General features: G+C 44.1%; 1 protein-coding gene across 14 annotated transcripts in view; it reads right to left on the reverse strand.

The window, feature by feature from the left end:
• ERC2 (ELKS/RAB6-interacting/CAST family member 2) overlaps positions 1-20,687 on the reverse strand; it is a 4,434,974-nt gene that overhangs the window by 1,327,763 nt on the left and 3,086,524 nt on the right. The gene's annotated exons all lie outside the window — the stretch shown is intronic.

The following is a 20,687-nucleotide window of genomic DNA, read 5'->3' on the forward strand; positions in this document are numbered from 1 at the left end:
GTAAATGAGACTTTACTGTGCATTTACTGTGCATTGGCCCACAAGCACCTCTCGCTGTTCTCTGTGCAAAATCGTTATCTTAAGGTCCTGATTGGCAGAAGTGGTTTATAATGGGGCAATCCCATTAAAAAAGCGGTCTGAATCAGGCCCTAAGTGTTCACTTACGTTGGATGCTGTGGGTACAGTACTGGGCCGTAAGTTGCATTATTTCACTCTTAATAATGCAACCTACTGCCCAGTACTGTACCCACAGCATCCAACGTAAGTGAACACTTAAGGCCTGATTCAGACCGCTTTTTTAATGGGATTGCCCCATTATAAACCACTTCTGCCAATGACCTCCGCCTTAATGCTAGTAAGACTGAGATCCTACTCATCGGCACACCCACTCCCTCCTTCCCTGCAGCTCTCTGACCGGCCTCTCTTGGCCCTCTTCCTGCTCCTACCTGCAAGGCAAAAAACCTCGGTGTCATCTTCGACTCCACACTCTCCTTCTCTCCTCATATATCTGACGTCTCTAAGAAGTCACATTACCAGCTGCACCTCCTCAGAGGTATTCTTCCCTTCCTCTCCTTCCCCCAGAAGCTCACTGTCTCCCGAGCCCTGGTTCTCTCGAAGCTGGACTACTGTAACAGCCTCTATCTTAATCTGCCTGCCTCTACTCTCCGCCCTCTGCAACTCATCCAGAACAGAACTGCGAGACTTGTCCTTGGCCTCAAGCCCAGGGACTGTATCTCTCCAGGACTGAAATCTCTACACTGGCTCCCAGTGGCTGCGAGGATTAAGTTCAAAACCCTCTGCATTGTCCACAAGGCCTTCTGGGGCCTGGGGCCTAAATACCTTCAACTCTCTCTTCCTAAATATCTTCCTTCCCGAGCCCTATGCTCATCCGTCTCCAACTCCCTCAGGGTCAGCCGCTTCTCGAAGCAACAAGCTGGGGGTAGATCTCTCTCCGCGGCAGGGGCCTCCCTCTGGAACAGCCTTCCTGCCTCCCTGAAACTTGAGGAGAACCATCTCCGGTTCCGGAAGCATCTGAAAACCTTCCTCTTCACTTCTGCTTTCTCTCTCCCTCTCCCCTGCTAAATTCTTTACCTAAACTGCACTGATTCTGCAACTGGGCAACTCTCACCGACCTCGGTCCTGGGCCCAGTCACTCTTCACTTGCACTGCCTCCCTGGCAACTTCTGCACTGCGGGACTGTCTCTGTATCCCTACAGCCCCCCTCCAGCACTTGTCTGCACTTACCTTGCACTTGCCACCAGCTGGCCCTATTTATTTGTTTTTTTATTTCTATTCTACTTATTTGTACTGCACTCCCTCCCCCCTCCCCCTTCCCCTTGCACTTTTTCCCTTCCCCCTACCCCTGCACTTGCGCGGTCTGAATGACACCTGGCCTAGTAGGATCGTTGTCTGTCTTCCCCTTGTTCCCCCCTCCCTGCCTCGTCGCGCCTTGAAACACTTGTGTATAGGCGCGTTACAAATGCCATATCATATCATATCATATCATTGATGTCATTTTTCATGATAGTGTTTTGCTAGGTGTACCCACCAATGCTCTTGCTGAAACATCCACAAAATGCTTATGTTCATGGAAACAGCACATCTGTGCATGTTCTGGAGGGGCTATGCATGTGCAAGTGCTTTACCCCTGTTGAATGACATTAGAGATGGTAGTGTAGAAATACTAGACCCACATTTGCAAAGTTGTATCAAGAATAATTGATGGCCTGAATAGTTGTGCTGTATCAATGAAATGGCTGTATCAGATGATAACATAGAGCATTATAGCCAAATACCACGGTCAAATACACAAGTGTATTCTAGTACTCTAGTGTACCAGAAGCTAGTAAAATGGCTTGGCGGGTTAAATGCGTGTTGCAGTGATCTGTGTTTGATCTATAGGTCGCAGGTTCAAATTGCAGTGATCTGTGTTTGAACTGAGCATAAAGCACTATATAAAAAACAAATTATTATTATGTGTGTTGCATCCATTCCTATTACCATTTGTATAATTAGTATTCCCAATACTATGAGTACTACTCATCAGTTTATGCATTTAAGGTGGGTGGGATACATTGTGTTTCAATAAGTTGATTTTTGGACAGTGCACTGTCCCCATACCTTGTTTCATGTATGGCAAAGGATGGGTTACGTTTATGATACTGCCTTTATGATATAACAGCCAACAGCATCTACCTTGGCATGCCGGTTTGAATCACCAAAATACTACATCATAAACAGAACACAACGGCAAGACTACTCCTCAGACTCATCAAGAGAGAACACATCACACCAGCATTGAGAAACCTATACTAGCTACCATTAAAAAAATGATTCACTTCAAAACCCTTTTAATAGCACACAGAGCAGTACAGGGCCACAAATTGGCAAGAAAATATATCCATCCACAAACCAAAATGAACCCTGAGATCCAGGAATGACATTCGTCTTGAGGCAATGTAATACTTGAAACTGAAATATGGTGGATCAGCGTTCTATTGCATCTCAGCCAAACGTTGGTACGCACTCCCCAAGAAACTATGACCAACAGAAGAACATCTAAAAGTCAGCAAGCAACTACAAACCTGGCTCTTTAACTCACTCACTTAAACCGTAAACACTACTGAACAAAGGGAAATGCTGCGGAAATAGGATTGGCAACACAAACCATCGTAAAACCTAAACGAACCAAAGAAAGAAAAGCATAAGATGGACAAACCGCAAAATAAAAAATTCAGCTTAATCGAAACAATGCAATAGACTTCCTTCACCACTAATGCCTGTAGAAACCTTCAGCTTTCCTACAAACTCACCACTCAACCTCCAATACATCACACACATACCCCTATCACAGCACAAATGAGAAATCACACAGCAAACAGCAGTCACCCTCTGTAATCTCACTCACCCCAACACACTAAGGGCATGATCACAGAAGCATTTTATAATGGCACAATCCCATTGGAAATCTGCTTCTAAATCTACAGCACCATGCCACAGACACACAAAACAATTCCATATAGACTCACATACTAAAACAACACCTAAACCATAACATCTAGAATCAGACCAAAACACAGTGACTGGTCTTTCTGAATTGCAGCTATCAACAACACAGCAAAAAGCTCTATTGCGTTATCCCTCGCCCTCCCACTAACTAACCCTCCCAAACCCTTCTTCATTTTGAGATCCCCCTGAGAGGCTGGAGACCATGAAAATGGCAGCTGCGCGCAGTATAAATCTAAATAACATAGCATAACATAATATAACAGACTAGCCACTGCCAGTCGCATTTCTGATGCAAATTGCAAACTTTGCATATATCTCTTGAAACCTATATTTTAAAATGTTAGTAAAACCTGAATGGCGTCTGTAAATAAAAAAAGACCCAGTATTTTTTTTTCTTTTTACTTAGACAATCTTTTCTAAATCGTCTCACCTCATTCCAAGCAATAACATTTAAGTGTAATGAGTAGGATCAAACTAATTAGATTTTAAATCTTTACCTGGCAAACTTATCAGGGAAAATGTACAGAACTATTCTTCATCTGCCAACTCATTCAGTCTAGTTGCAAAACTTGCCTCATGTAGAGTTCAGATACAGGGTAGAGTATAATATCCTAGAATTATACTCTTTAAGAATTACAGAGAAAAGCAGTGATGTCAGCACAAACCAAACTCACTCAAACAACCACCAGGCGATAATAGTATTTCAGAAATAACAGACTTTGTCAAAGCGAGTTCCAACACATCCTAAAACTCAGGTATTACCTACGTTGAAATACGTATTTAGCACTCCATTAAAATTCAAAGTGCCAGTACAGAGTTGTATCATATGTACCAAGAATAGTTTCCTCCCTCGTGACCAGCACACGACCTCTGTAAAGTGATTATTGCTGCTGCTGCTGCTGCTGCATGTAGCAATATTATGTATATGTGGTTTTCCAAAATGGGTGACTAAAGTTGTGATCATATTTATTTATTCCACAGTGTCTTTCAACAATCCTTTGGAGACACAATATACAGTTCGTTATATTTGCATTCTTATCAAATTAACACAAACACTCAAAGTTCAGCAAAATGTAGTAAACACAGAAATAAATACTCATATTTACAGAAAGATATCTGCATATTCTCACAATCTCCATGTGTGAATAGTGTCACCTTGAGAATGGTAATTAATATATTGGCATAGGTGAAGACTTGCATCTCTGAAGTGCCCGTCCTAATTTTAGTGTCTAACTTTAATGAAGCACATCTTACGCTCACTAGGGGGAGGGGGCAGTACATTGTGTCCTTTGCCCTACAGGTTCAGATGGGCTGCACTGGCCGGACTAAAGGTGCAGGAGAGTTACACACATACCCACTTGCCAATTCATTTATTTTCCCTAATATCCCAATACCCACTACACTGGAATGTTTAATTAAATCGTTTAAACTACTTAGTGTTGCCACCTGGTGCTGATTTTAAAGTGAAATAGGAACAGCAAATAAATGGTTAAGCTAATACACATTGGGGGTCATTATGAGTTGGGCTGTAAGGGATCTCGGGCACCGGTATAGAGACCGGTGCCGGTAATCCCTTACTGCCCAATTCCGAGGTCCCTTAGTGGGAACCATAAAGGATGTGTGGTCTGACCACACGTCCTTTACGGGTCCCGCTAAGGGACCAGGGCGCTAATTACCACCTTCCCCATTCCCATTGTGCCCTATCGGAATGACCCGGTAAGTCCCCATCCAACCAGACCGGACCCGGACCCGGTATTGGAGGCAGCCATGGCGCTAATAGCACCATGGCTGCCTCCAATCTCCGAATGAGGCCCTTTATCACACAAGCATCACCAGTAAAAAGATGTAAGGATACGTTTTTTTTTTCATTTTGTGATATATCAATATTCATTAAGAATGCATCTTTAACGTATTGATAATTTTACATTGATTGGGCCAATTCGTTTTTTTTCAGTGCAATCAAACATTACATTAAACTGCTGTAAATATTAGAAATACATGGAGTGTCAGCTCCTCTACTTCAAGAAACACCAAATGGATAAATATAGGACAGCTTTGAAAATTAATTGAAACTTGGATCTCCTTTTCATACCAAAACATTTAGTTACTCTAAGAAGGTTTAGACTGCATTTGTAAAAATAAAAAAGAAATACAGCTGTTAGAGTTTTTTTTTACTCTGTGAATAAAGCACATTAGTGTAAGTCAATTCTTCCGCTTTGTTATTTAGCTCTCATCTGAAGGACCACATGTAGAATTGGCTGTTGTGATTAGTCAAACTTCAGCTCTTCCAATATTCTCATTGCTATGGAACAAGATTCCCATTATACATGACCTACCTAACATCTTCTCTTTTTTTAACCAGTCTTGCCATTTTAGTTTTGGCTATTAGGCGGCGCTGTTAGCACTGCCTGCAAGTCAAAACTAATATCATGGAAAGTGATGATTGGAGAGAGATTTCATGTGAGGTAGGGATGCATAGCCTTTAGTGTTATTGTGGCAATAACCGCCTCGCTGGCGGGCCATTACTGCCTATGGTAATGCCCCCGGGGCCTCAAGTTACAGGCCCGAGCATAGCTCGGTCCTTAACGGTGGCTCCAGGGGCATTACTATAAGGCGGTAATGACCTGCTGGTGAGGCGGTTATTGCTATTAGTATTCCGGGGTCTGCAGGCTCAGGATATTGGTTTTCCCACGTTTGCAGCCCCGGAACACTAATGGCTTACAAAACGTTTTCAAGCGGCATGTCTTTGCCATTTGAAAAGGTTTTGTTGCAGCGCGCGCTGGTTCTAGGAACACTAGACCACGCATACTGCTTCATTAGTACAGAGCAACAGGGCGCCATTTTGGGCGAAGTTGCTCCGTACTAATGAATGGGACAAAAATAAAAATAAAAAAAGGCCACCTCAGAAAAGGGAGAAGGTGCTACGTGTGGTCCCTTCTCCCTTTCCAAGGTTGCTTTGAAAAAAGTGTGTACCTGGCACATGAATGACATTTGTGCATCCACAGGGTTACACTGTGGTATGGCTCGGAAACGAGCCCATCCATTTTGAGTGTTTCCCGTGGACGCACCGTTCTGGGCACTAATGGCTTTTACCCATCCATTGACTTCCCATGGCTATTCTAGCGTCTATGGCCATTCCCACCCAATATCTGCCCTGCCCACACCAAAACACACACCCCTCTTCCGCTGGGATCCCTTTGTGCTTGTTCTCTGGTTTCTGAGCAGCCTTATGAAAGGCAATGGCTTAATTGTATCTATATACAAGTTCCTGGTGTAATACCAATGTCTTAATAGACTGTGCCTTCAGCCACTTGATTGATAAACCATATGTGTGTTGTTGAATCTGCACTTAATTCCTGTAAAAACACAAATATTGACACAGCCAACAGTTTAGGTTCTGGAAAAATATTATCTCATGCCAACACAAAAGCAAAACATGTTCACTTTGCCAATGCGTGTTTCTATAGTCCTGTCATCTGAGGCTTATCCAGCAAATAAAGACAAGATATTCAACCTTTTCTGTAAATATCAGGCAGGTTACCTCACTCCTGGCTAACTTCCTGATTTAATGCTCTTTAGTATGTTTTGACTAAACAACGCCTTTGGCATCTGCTGCCTAATGTGCAGGTAAACCCGCCAAGAAAGTCCCTGATCAGGGTTAGTTTCTTCCCATGCCTACCATTCCTGCCTGACCTTGTAGCTACTCACTCTCTACCCTACAAATGATCAAACAACACTGGCGTGTAAGCAGCTGACCATCCTCTCACCCATATACTCCACCCACTTTCCTTTGCAGCAACTTCTGAGTTGCCTTCCTCTGAGGGATGCTCCCACATTCATGCTTCCTCGCGTACAATCTGGAGCACATTAATGCAAAGTACCACCAAACGGTCAGCGCATCCTGCATGGACTCACACTAGGAAGGAACGTCCTCAAAATAACGCTCCCTATCGTGTCTCATTCCAAAATTCTTATCTCATCCTCATGTTAAGCCGCGTTATTTGTCTTGATTGGGACACAGCATGTTGCTCAGTCGCACTTGTCTAGTTACACTCAGCCCTCAGCTCTTCTACGAATCGTAGATTTTTATCTGATGGAAAATGTGTACATGTGGCATTCAGCTCGTACACATGTAGAAGCTATAGCACATTTTGCGGCTTCATAATACAAAGAAAGTGCAAGAACAAGGTAAATTCACCATCTTCAATAGATCTATGCCTCCAAACCCACATAGGCCCCAATTCTAGTATTTTCTCACTAGTGTGTTTCAAGAACATCATGCACATGAGAATGAACACACAGGTTACGTTTGGTGATATTACAAATAAACAGTTCTTTCAGAAACTACAATGTGTGCACTTTGTGAGCATGCTACGAGAGCGTCACATCCATGGCTAGCCAGGAACTAAATCTGACACCCAAACTGACCTCTGCAATTGCCTTCCTTGAGCGAAATTTTTGACAACCATGATGCGATTGTCCCCTGGTCTGGGGGACCTGTTACGGTAGTGGGTTCAATCTGCCGGCGTCCCCCAGGCTACAAGAGTAGTCTGTTCTTAAGGTCCTCAGTCTTCGATCTCTATCATGAGACACTGGGCCTCATTACAGGTTTGGTGGTAGCCATGCCTCTATTGGCGGCATGGCTGCCTCCAAAATCGGGTCTGGGTTCCCTGAATGGAGAATTACCGGCCCATTCCGAGTTTGGAGGGACCGGTAATTCCGCCCTCAGGGAACCAGGTCCGGACCTTCCCCATCCCCATTCGAGCCCCCATAGGGCTCAATGGGAATGGGAGAGAGAGCTAACAATGGGTCCGTTGTTAGCTCACTGGTCCCCTCGCGGGACCCGGTAACGATGCCTGGTTTTACCAGGCGTCCTTACCGGGTCCCGCGAGGGGACCTCGTAATCAGGCGGAATGGGAATAACGGGTCCGCACCCATTAGCGGACCCCGTTAACCCATTCCGCCTGTTTCATAATGAGGCCCACAGTGTCAAAACCTGCCCCGAGTTTGTTGACTGGAGCAGCTATCCTATACGATTGGAAATTACATTATTGGACCTTCAGCTGGCTATACTATATTTTCACCTGCACACAACTATATAAGATTGCTGCACCAGTTACTGCATTTAAGGTGATACCACATCTCATTATTGAATGATTCACCCTCCACTCTTGTTGGTGATGTGTGTGCATTGACAGTGACAGGATTTAAAGGGTCCATAACTGCCAGTGTAAAATATCAACCGTGCACAATGGGAAGGGATGGACACAATAGTGGAGTGGTGGAGAAGCAGTGAGAAGAGGATGCCAGGCTCGAGATATGCACCCTGCTGATTGCAGCAGTCCTGATGTCTATTGCACACTGTACGTGGGAGGGACATTTGAACATATTCATCTTTTCTGTCACCCAAAATGGCTATTTCATCAACCTCACACCACCATTTCTCCCCAAATATCCCCTGTATTTAGACATGTGTGACATTGTCCGTGCCTCATCAGTACAGGCCGTACCCCCAGCTGATGATAGCACCGTGGACACTGAAGTACTCCCTGCAGAAACCCAGGTGAGGATCACCAGTCTCCACTGGGCTCTCTGAGTGCCTCTAGCATGACAAGATGGCTGCTGTCCTGATAAGGTCAAACCAGACCGAAACACACACGTCTGGGGTTGCTGTTGGTACTCTTGTTCTGAGGAGAATTGCTTAGCATGTCAGTGCTGGACTGCCATAGGGCAGGACAACGACTTACATGTTTCAGATATTTCTCCTTTGTGAATGATAGTGAGCTAAAGACTCTGGGAAAGTCTCTCATAACTGGGACCAATGTCAGGCAGAGGGACTCCCAGGAGCGCCATTGTTTTTTGCATATTTAATTAAAGTTGGGTCTCACCGGAAGTTACTAGGGCAATCCAGCCATGGACCCCTTGTTAACTATTCTTAGAGATGCACAGCTCCACCCTACTGATGAGGCCCAACCAGAATGAAACACGTCCGTGTCTGGGGTTGCTGTTGGTACTCTTGTTCTGAGAAGAATTGCTTAGCATTTTGGTGCTGGACTGCCCCAGGTCAGGACAAAGGCTGATATGTTTCAGATATTTCTCCTCTGTGAAAGATAGTGAGCTAAAGACTCTGGGTAAGTCTCTCATAACCAGGACTAATGTCTGGCAGAGGGACTCCCAGGACCCCACTTGTTTTTTGCTTTCTCCCATAATGAGCTACCTGGGTTTACAAAAAGTGAGCTAACTGCATAATCGAAATGTGTGTTTTAAAGTACTTCAGGCACAATGCCTGATATTCATTGAAGGCTCAGTTTCAATGACTGTTGTTGTATTTCGTGGTATAAACATTAATTGTACTGCAAGTGTTTAAATCCCAAACTGCTGAATCGGGTGGGGCATCAGTAGTACAGTTGCAAAATGCCAATGCAGTCCCTCCTAGGTGACGAATGTTGAATTTGGTACCAGAGCAGTCAGGCAATGTAATACCTCAAGTAATCAAACCTGATCTTCCATTGCTCAACATGACCAGGATTTGACCTCTGCTAGATGACCAATGATCTTTAAAGCATACTTGCCAACACTACAGATTTAGGCAGTAGGCTGCTGCTTTTGAAGCAGCCCTACTGCCTACAGATTTCAGTGACAGATCCTACTGCTTTTTACAGTGGCAAGTAATTTATGTGACTCTAAGGCTGGCTCCAGGACAGAGCATGCAACACATTAATTAGTCTTTCTATACAGTGGACTGGTAGGTGATTACTTTGATTGCACTCAGACCAATCCACTGACATGACAGCTGCGCGACTCTGTCCTGCACTCTGGCCGGGACAACCCTTAGGTGAACCAGCCGTGAAAGCAAGTGGCAGAGTGTAACACCATCACACAGCATCTGCCTTTGGTGTTAACATTCAGAATTATACATTTTAACATTTCAACATCTTTCCATGTTGTGCTGTTGGTACGTTTTGTATTTTCTTGTGATGTTGTTGTTATGGGAATTATTATTTTTCAAACTTGAGAATGTTAGCATGTATGTTAAAGTAGAGTCCAGTTGTAGAATGTTCAAGGCATTACCGTTTTAACTGAAAACATTATTCAAGGAACAGTTCAGTGACCCACATACAGCAAGACTTGTTCTTTGCAACCTTGGTGGTTGTTGTGGGGGAGGGGCATACAAGTAGCGGCTCAGTGTGCTACTAGCAGAAGTTTCCCGGAGAGTCAACCAATGCTCTTTTAACTGAAGTTCATTTTCGGGAGACGCTGTGTCGCCTGACTTTGTATTTCAATGTGGAGTCTGTATACATAAACAGACTTCTCCAACAATGATATCTTTCTGTAATGCGTCACCCAACTTCGGCAATTAGTTACTGTTTGAACACTTTGTCTAAATGGGTGGCTACCTGCTATCTGCTTATTATATTTGCCCTCCCCCAACCTACGCTGCATGGATTTGTATTTTGAGGGTAGCATTCAGTGCCATTGCTAGAACCATACGCTTGGTAGGGTGATTTGCATCTGGCTCCACAATAGAGTGGACATTTGCAGATACTTTGACTTGTGGTTTACAAGGAGTGGGTAAAAAATAAATAGCCGTGTGGGAGGCTGATTACTGAGAAGTAGGGTATTATAGTGCAGCAGAAAATCCATCCCCTCAGCATCGTTATTACATATATAGTAAATGGTAGCAGGCGCCCCTCTCTAGAAAGATCATAGCATGATACTCTGTTCTGTGTTTTTTCCCACTTTGAGAGTCCTCAGCCATCGATATTACATATGTGGCCGACAACTACTAAATATTGTTCCAGAGCTCTAGCGTGCAACAAGAAAAAACGTGTTTTATTTGTTTTTGCCTCCTTGCATTTCTCATTTTACAGAGGGGTAGTGTTGTGTCTTCTTGGGGTGTGTTGCTCGCCATAGATGATGAGTATCTTGGGAAAGGTAGTTGGGCTGTTTTTGTGTCACAGGTTTGTTAGTGACACAGGCACTGCTGAAGAAGATGCAGATTTGGATGTGCAGTAAGGGCAGGTCCCAAATGTGTTTAAATCCTTGACGAAAGGGGCTGGCGCATGGAGTTTGATCTTGTGCAGATGAGTGGACTGATTCCAAGCTGTTTAAACCTGCATGACTGCCGACAGAGAGAATGGTGAATCGAAATGATATAGAATTTCAGACAGTTTTGACAGTGCTGGTTGGAATTTTGAAGAATATGATTCCTCTGTTTGCAGGTTTAGCTTTAAGCAGGCATTTGACAACGTGCCTGTATAAAAGCGAGTGAGAGTTTCATTCAATGGTTGTCATTTACATAGTTAACCTTTAGGTGAACTACATAGCATCCGTTTTGTTTGTTTATTTATTTATTTGTATAGCGCACCAGACCCGAGAGTATTAGGGCGCATAGCACAGGATCACTCAAAGCTTAGTTAAACATAACATGGAAAATATACATATGGTATAGATACACAGTGAAGTAATACGGATACAAATATACAGTATATTTACAGGGATGAAGTTCAGATTGAGGTAATGGCAGGCATGTGTATTCTATGGAGAAATCGAGGGTTTGTGTAGTTAAAAGAATGTAAGCATTGAGCGTTGACAGGGTGGGCCAGTTAGTCTGGATGTAACAGGACCACTAACAGTCAGTGTCTTTAAACCACTTTATTATAATATGTCAGAATTTTTGGTAAGACTGCTCCAGTCTGAGGGGAGAAGGAAGTGAGTTCCAGAGTTGGGCTGCCTTAACCTGGAAGCTGCTGCCTCCCACTCTGGTCAATTTGAATCTGGGAATGAGAAGGCAGTTCGTATTGGAGAGTCTGGTTGTTCTTGTCAAGGATTTCATGCTAATTCTGTCCGAAAGGTAGAGTGGAGCTGCCTTGTTTATGCATTTATGAGTGAGCGAGGCCACTTTCAGTTTGATTTTATCAGTTGTGGTCAACCATTTGTTGGCTCTTCTCATCTCAGAAATGTGTTCTCGTCTAGCAATTCCTAGTGTGGCTCTGAGAGCGTTATTTTGCAAGAATTGAATTTTCTTGGTTATTTGTTTGTTTGCCCCTGTGTACATGGCATTACAATCGTCGAGCTTTGATAGAATAAGTGCTCTGGCAAGGGTAATGCAGCTGTCATTGGAAAGGAAGGCTTTACCTGCTCGTATCAATTTGCAGGTATAGGCTGTGGCCGAGGCCATGGCATTTACCTGTTTGTTAAGGGTGAGAGTGGAATCCAAATAGAACCCCAAGGTTTTTACTTCCTTGGCGACTGTGATGATGTTTTGGTCGATGTTAAAGGCTGAGTATTTGGGACTCCATTTTTTGAGGGAGGATGGAGTGCCCAGGATGATGATCTCAGTCTTGTCATCGTTCAGGCATAGTCCATGGGTGGCCATCCATGCCTGGATGATGAGATAAACCTTGTTCACCAAGGATAAATCCTTTTCATAATCACCAGTAAGAGATAGGAGGATTTGTGTATCATCTGCATAGTTAGTGTAGGTGATACCTAGATGATCCAGATCATCGAAAAGGGGCTTCGTGAAGATGTTGTATAAAGTTGGTGAGACACAGGATCCCTGGGGCATGCCACACGTAATGGGAATCAGGTCGGCTACAGCCGTAGGTGAGAAGACTCTCATGGTGCGGTCACTAAGAAAGGATTGTATCCAGGCTATGGCTTCAGTGGAGAAGTATGCCGCTGAGTCCAGGTGACTGCAAAAGACCTGGTGATCAACCAAATCAAAGTGGCTGAAAGGTCCAGGAGTAGGAGAATGGCTGAGTCTCCTTTATCCCTCAGTTCATCTATCTGGGCCTTCAAATCTATTAAGGCAGTTTCTGTTCCGTGCTGGCGCCGGAAGCCAGATTGCCTTGACCCTATTAAGGAATTTGATTCCAGATGTTTTTGGATTTGTGAATAGGCCATTTTATCCAGGAATTTCAGCAGAAATGGTACCGTAGTAATGGGTCGGTAGTTGGTGGGAATTAAGGGGTCTGGAGTCTGTTTTTTTAGTAGTGGGAGCACCCATGATTCCTTAAGGTTGGTTGGGATGGTATTAGAAGCAAATGAGGCATTGATAAGTTTTGTGATAAATGGTGACAGATCCCTGGATGCATCCTTTATGAGTTGAGCAGGGCATGAATCGCCCTGACAGTTGGATGGTTTGAGAGACAGTATGTTTTTTTCTGTTTCAATTATGGTGACTTTGGAGAACTTGAAGCGAGGTGGTTTGACAGTGTTTTTGGGGGAGTCTAATAAAGTTCTGATAGGCGTGATACTAGTTAATGAAGCTTTTATATTAGCAATTTTTACTTGTGAGGTTGTGACTTTGTTTGCCAGTGCTTGCTGGATGTTTCGAGCACCAGAGTTTATTCTTGGTGCAGTTACCTGGCACAGGGATGGGGGCTTCCAATTCTTTAAGGATAACAAAAAGTTCTTTAGTCCTAGAGTTGGCTTGGGAAATTCTAGCGTTCTAGGTTTCGCGTTTGGCTAGTAGTATTACATTTTTATATAGAGTTGTAATAGCACTAAGATTGGTCCTGTTTTCTTCAGACGGAAGTGATTTCCAAGATGTTGCGCATAACCTTTTTTTGGCATGTAGTGTTTTCAGGTATGGTGTATACCAGGAATTGAGGTGTGCTTTGGGTTTGCTTTGTCTGAGTTTAAGAGGCGCTATAGCATCTAGGGAAGTGGTCATGATGTGATTATATTCCCTGACCAAGGCATCAGGTCCCAGGTTATATGGGATGGCACTGAGTGTGGGTAAGATAAACGGGAGTAGATTCTTTTTATTTCGAGTGGAATGGGTGGAGCAAGGGGTGCGGGTATAGAGATAGGTTTATCGGTGACTAGGGCAAAGTTTATAAGATGATGGTCCGACCATATCTGAGGGGATATGGAGGAGATAGTAACATTACAATTGTGGTCTGCTACCCAGTCCAAGATTCTTCCTTTAGTGTGAGAGGGGTGGAACACTTTTTGGGTGAAGCCATGTTCTATTAGTATGTTTGCCACACTGGATGCGTGTACATCCTTTGGGTCATTATAACCTAGGTTGAGGTCCCCTAATTGTAGAACTTGGGAAGAACTTTTTAAGTTATTGGCGGCAATATTGGATAAGTCATGCTCGAAGGTTCCAATGGGACCTGGGGGTCTGTATATTAGGTGGATCGTAAGTGTCTGGGTGTTGTTTATGTTGAGTTTGGTGGTCAGGTTCTCGCAAGAATTAGTATCTAGGGAAGGCACTAGTCTAGTCAGTAGATTGTCTCTTGCAATGAGTGTGATGCCTCCTCCTCGAGTGTCCATTCTATCTGATCTTAAAATGGTATATCCCGAGGGGATAGCTAGTGAGAGAGCTGGTCCTGCAGCGGCATGGAGCCAGGATTCGGTGACCACTAGGAAGTCAAGGTGTTCTGCCTGTATAATATCTGCTATTTTGGTGGCATGAGCAACCATAGATCTTGCATTTATTAGAGCACCCTTAAGACTTTTGCAAGCTGAAGTTTCAGCTGATGAGCCTGATGTTGTTTGGGATCTTGGCGTAGGGTCAGAGGCAATGGGTCTACGTTGAACTTTAGACTTAAGATTAGGTGTAACTGGTATGGGGGTAGATCTTTTGTTACTAGAGGCGAGGGTTCTCGCTAGTGGGTCATAGAGTCTGGAGAGTCTTAAGCAGAGTCTTCCATTTCTATCAAGTATAGTACATGGATATGTCTTCAGTGGACGATCTGGAGTGCTATATTTGGTAGACCTTTGTTTACTTATAGGGGGTGTACTTGGGCCATGGTAGGGTAAAGATTACAATAATGGTATTCAACCAATATAGTCGCTAGGTATGCTATGGCTGTCACAGTAGTGAGGAAAGGCAGTACACTCCTTGGGGTGTGCATGTTTTAATTGGTATTAGAAGGGATCTTAAGCACTCTGATCATCGGATGGAAAAAGATCACTATATACGTGGGAGCAACGCTTAGGCAGGGGTGTGATAGTGGTTGTGTGGTGTGGTGGGCACGTATGTGGCAGTCGGTACACGATTAATAATTTAGGCAGGAGAGCAGCAGTCAATGCAAAAACAGTAGTTTAGGCAGGTGAGCAGCAATTAGGCAGTCTATGCAAAAACAGTAGTTTAGGCAGGTGGGCAGTAATCAAGGCAGTTAATGCACGAGCAGTAAGATAGGCCTGTGAGCAGCATTCAAGGCAGTCTATGCAAAAAACGGTAGTTTAGGCAGGTGAGCAGCAATCAGGCAGACAATGCAAAAACAGTAGTTTAGGCAGGTGGGCAGCAATCAGGCAGTCAATGCACGAGCAGTAAAATAGGCATGTGAGCAGCAATCAAGGCAGTCTATGCAAAAACGGTAGTTTAGGCAGGTAAGCAGCAATCAGGCAGTCAGTGCACAAGCAGTAAGATAGGCATGTGAACAGCAACCAAGCCAGTCAGTGCAAAACAGTAGGTTAGGCATGTAAGCAACTGTGAATATGAGCGGGTATGTGACAATCCATGCAAAAGTAGTAGGTAGGACCTGAAAGCTACAGACAGAATCTGTGCAGAATCCCAGTTTTAGTTGCCAATTGCAGTGGCTGGGGCATAGTTCTGGTCAGGTGAGTGAGTGCAAACCGTGGGTCTGCCGGCCATAAAGGCTAAATCCTTCAAACAATGAACTTTCAAGTGTAACAAAAGTGTGGACAAATCTGGTGGCAGGTTAAGCAGTGTCGCGACAGTAAGGAGTAAGTAGTACACAATCAGGGTATAAGTACGAGAGTACGAGCTAGGTACCTAGGGCGGCGTAAGAGCAAGTAAGAGATAGCAACTATTGGGCAAAGTGCGAACTCATTCTAAGTGAAGCAACAGTAGCTTAGGATTGGATGCAACGCACAAAGTACATTATATGAGCAACCATGTGCGGCGAATTAGCGGGACATTATAGACTTATGGTCCATGGACAGTCAAGTTGCAAAAATAGGGGGTGCACAGTGGGGCTGCAGGTCTTACCACGTCACGGAGGTTAAAGCAGCAAGGAGGGGGTGTCCAACAGTTTTAGTCCGTGTGAACGTGCGGCACAATCATCTTTGGCGAGCATATGGAAGCGGTCAGGTGCAGGCGAGATGCCCTGATCTCAGGACAGATGGGCACAATTTTGTGCCTCGCGGCTCCAACAGGCTAGGATAGGCATCATCCAGCAGGTAGTTCGGAAGGTGTGTAGGTGGATAGTCCTCGGAACAGGAGGGCAGGGATTGTGGCCCTGGCCTCTGGCAGCCTTTGGACAGGTTCTGGACAGGTACGAGCCTTGCACTCGTGTGCCTTCCAGACGTGGGCCGGCTCTCGCCTCCCGGTGGATGATTGGGGGAGATGAGCTCCCGTACAGCCAATCAGCTGGTAGTATATGTAGGCGTATATTAACAAGACCTTCACTGGCTGCTCCATGTAGAGGATGAAAATGACTCATAAAAAGATTGTTCCCCGGGGAACTCTAAATGTTGCAGGGTGTATGAGGGATATGTGTTGTGGCAATATGGAAGTGCTGGGTCTGTGAGTGAGGAAGACTGTGAACTATCATTGGACAGCTTCATAGAATCCCATGTGGGCAGTTAGTGCTTCAAGAAAAGGCTTGTAGTCAACCGTCTTAAAGACTGCATAGAGGTTGAGCAGGATCAGCAAAGGCAGGTGTCTCCCTTTGGTTAGGGTGGGAAGAGAAAGGTTGATTCATTGGTTGGTGGTGGTCTCTGTGGTGCATCTTGGCCAAAAGTTAGATTCAAATTCTCCTATGTATGATGACCTTTCCGATGACAGATAGCTGCATGGCGAGACAATACTTAAAGTCTTCTGATATCAGTGTGAATTTCTTGCCATTTATGGAGGTAGCCATCAGAGTGTGAGCAATTAATTATCTGTAGGGGTGTTGTGAGTGTCGGTGTGTATGATCAAGATAGTTATGGGTGCATGGTTTATCCAGTCCAAGGATATGGGAGATAGGCAGTTAATATATTTTTTGATGCTAAGAACACCAGGCAGAGGTTTCTGATGTTTCTTGGGGCTGGTTGATTCTAGGTTCATTGTTTCCAATAGGCTGACATCTCAGTGAACATGTCTTTGAGTGGCGCAGGGTTTCCTTGGTGTCAAGGCCTGGGTGGGCAGTATGAGTGCAAAATGATAGGCTAGGCGTTTCATGGATTTGAATCTGGATTTTTCCTGGCGTTTTCACATATAAAAGGCATTATTGACCATAGTTCTCCCTCCTCCTGTTCTCCCTTTTTGGTCGCTGTTCTGTATCCAATGGCATGTGGAGATCAGAGCAGATCTACCTCAGATAGGAACAAGACATGTTGATATTTTGACTTATGCAGATGACTTGTTTTTATGGTAAGAACTCCAAATGCCGTATAAAATGAGTGGATGTCTGTGCTAACGATACGCCACACAGGGGACTGCAGATCATTGCCGTGAATGTGATGCACTTCAACAATCTGAAATCAATATACAAACAGATACATAGCAATAGTGCTACCTTGGTGTGTGTGAAAGCTATAATTATGAAGGGCACTTCTTCAATAATATCCTAACTTGGAATAAGCTATTAACCGACAGGTTATTAACATGATAGAGGAAAATTGAATTATTTTAGACTAGTCCAGAGCCCAATAAGAGGTTTCTTTTTTTTGTTTAAATCAGCAGTCTTTTGCTGATGATGCCCACTCCGCTGACAACCAATCCAGAAGGAAGGAGGTAAGACGCTGTAAACGACAGGGGATCCACTAATCGAATACAACTCTGCTGCTCTCTATAGAATGACTTTCTATGCTGCAGCGTTTTGGGACAAAAAAAATAAAGAAACAACCAAGAAAATGGACACCTGGAAAGGGAAAACGGAGTCCGTTTTCCCTTCCATGGCGGCCATCGGGAGCGGACACGCTGGGAACAAAAGTGTTCCCAGTGCGTTCGCTCCTGAAAAAAATAAAGGAGCAGAAGGTAACTGGGGTTGGGAGGGAGGGGAAGAAAAAAAATAATAATACGTACCTGCGTACCCAGTGGGGGACGATGGAGGCCTCCAGCAGTGTGGAGGCACGGAGCAGGGATGGCCCGGCTCCGAGTCTCCACATGTCGGGAGGTTGCTATCATCCCCCGCCGCGGACGAAGGAGCAAGAAGGTAAGTGGGTTGGAGAGGGCAGGGAGGAGGGAAGGAAAGAAAAAAAAAGCCTTTTCTGAGTCTCCGGTGGGGGTTGAAGGCAGCCTCTCAGCCTTGGGGAGGCTCGGAGCGGGGATGGCCCCACTTCGAGCCTCCTCATTGGCTGAGGGGCTGCCACACCCCCCGGCGAGGACAAGGCAGCTGGAATCCAAGCCGAGAATCGAAGGATTCTCAGCCGGGTAACGACCCAGAGAGAGCCAATCAGAATGCATGTTTCGTTCTGCTTGACTCTGAACAATAATGCTGAGAGCTCTGTCTTATTCGTTTGCTAACAAAGACTATCTGCTATTGAGTGCTACTGAGTGCAAGCAGCTTATTAAAAAAGCAGAAATGGTAGAAGAGGGAAACAAACAGATAAAGAAAAGAGTGAAGGCCGGAGCACAGCTTAGAAAAAGGGACAAAGAGAAATGCAAAGTAATTAAGGTGAAAAGACAGCTAGAGAGGAAGATGTAAAGGAGATGTAGAGACAAAGTGCAGCAAACAAAGAGAACGATGAAGAAAGAGGTCAAGAAAGGAACAAAAAGGGAAATGAGGTAAGAAAATGTAATGGCGACATAAACTTTACAGCTGGAAAAAAACATGTAAAAAAAAAAATGGAATGAGTTTGAGGGAAAAACATGTACGTAAGGTAAGGTAAAGGTGAAGGATACAAGACAATTGCAGAACATGAAAAAGATAGAGAAGAAAATGACAGCAGAAAATTCGCTGATGTGCCGTTCATTTATGATAAGGAATACAATAGAAATCAACAGTATGTAAAAAGCATACTGTAAGTCGCCATGCACTGGGTCTGCATCCGCGAACGTCTCTATATATCACAAAACACCCCTGTCACTTGTAATATTGTTATAACACACATTTTGGGGTATTTTATCCTATCTGCACTAGAGAATAATAACCTTGGACTTTTTTTTTACAATCCCGCCTATTTGCCAATGCCAGAGTAAAAAGCTACATTGTTGTTTTTCCCTTATATGAAAAAAGAAAGGCATGTTTCCTTCATCGAACAATTAAATAATTATCTGCAGTATGCTTTACAAACCCACATCTTGTACGTTAACAAGCTACTACAGAAAGGGCCCGATGGTTATCTTTCATGTTTGAAATCCTGTACATCACTTTAATCTTCACAGCTCAACGAAGGATCTCTCATCTATCAACTTAACCATGGGGTACAGACTTAGCCTCATCATTCACAGGAGTTGCTGGGTAACAGTGTTTAAGAAAACCCTCTTTTGATAGTTTAGCAGCTGCAAACGCTAGCAGCCAAGTTTCTGATCCTCACAAGCATTACTGGTCATATTCATACATCAAACGTTTTCAACACATGCTTCCATGCAATTACCAACTTCCAACAAAAGGCACAAAAAGTGACATGCAAAGAAAAAAGAAATAATGCTCAGAAATGCCTGGGTCTAGATGGCGAAGGTGTATATAAAATGAGCACATTTGAGAAGGTGAAGTTGTGAAAACATGAGAGCATTTGTAGTTAAAATTAGGACATGTTTCCAAGGTATTGGTGTGATAATCTGTAAAGAATCAAGATACATATGTGTGAGTATGCACGCTTATATGCCTGGTTGTGCACTTCCTTGCAGCTCTCGGCCAGGGTTTTGCATTTGCAAATAGAGTAAAACAATAAATAGGGGCATTATACTATGATGTAAAACATCCCAGTTATAGTACCTATGCAACCTGAACTCAGACAATGGACTGCTCACAATGTCCCACTTCATATCATATATGAGCATCCTAGAAATCACCAATGCCTTCATAAACTCACACAAACACACACACACATTGAAGAACATTTCAATTGCTGCAGTTAATTTGGTTCATTGGAGAATTCGGCAGTGTTTCGCACATTAAACGGTAAGCACTAAGGCCATGTTTCCAATCTGAGCACTAATTTCCATGGCCCAAAGATGGCTCTGGTTAGTTTTGAAATATGTTCTTACTGTGCGGAACGGTGGTTTGTGCTGAAGGATCACACCGAGCCAAGCTGCTATTAAATAATAATGTTCAAAATAACTGACTAAAAACTTCTTAAATTACTTTCTGCTTTTTCTGTGAATACAGTCTGGATCAAGGTTCATACCTCCTATATTCACTGAGAGATGAAGACTCTCCTGAGTTATGCCTTTTCTTGCTTGTTTTGATGCATCCTTGGATGGCTGACGAGGCTGAAACATGTCTGGGGATGCTAGTGGTCTCGTGCAAAAGGGATGTGACCAAGCAGTTTGAGCTGGACTGCCGAGCCTGATTTGCATATGGTCTTTCCCCTTTTGTAATGGCTTGGCAGGTGAAGAGCGATGGTCCGGAGCGCTGCCAAGAGCAATGCCAGAGGTTAAGATTAATTCTAAAACTTCAAGCCATCACTTGTTTTGATTAGTCACCCTGAGTAGTACTGGTAGGCCCAGACGTGGGTCCTGTGCCTGCTGGGCCTAGAGACCTAAGCTCCTCCTCATTGATGAGGCCCGATGACGCTGAAACATGTCTCTGGATTCTTGAGAT

Source organism: Ambystoma mexicanum, chromosome 2p (assembly GCF_040938575.1).
Source record: "Ambystoma mexicanum isolate Mex_15411 chromosome 2p, UKY_AmexF1_1, whole genome shotgun sequence".
Classification (NCBI taxonomy): Eukaryota; Metazoa; Chordata; class Amphibia; order Caudata; family Ambystomatidae; genus Ambystoma; species Ambystoma mexicanum.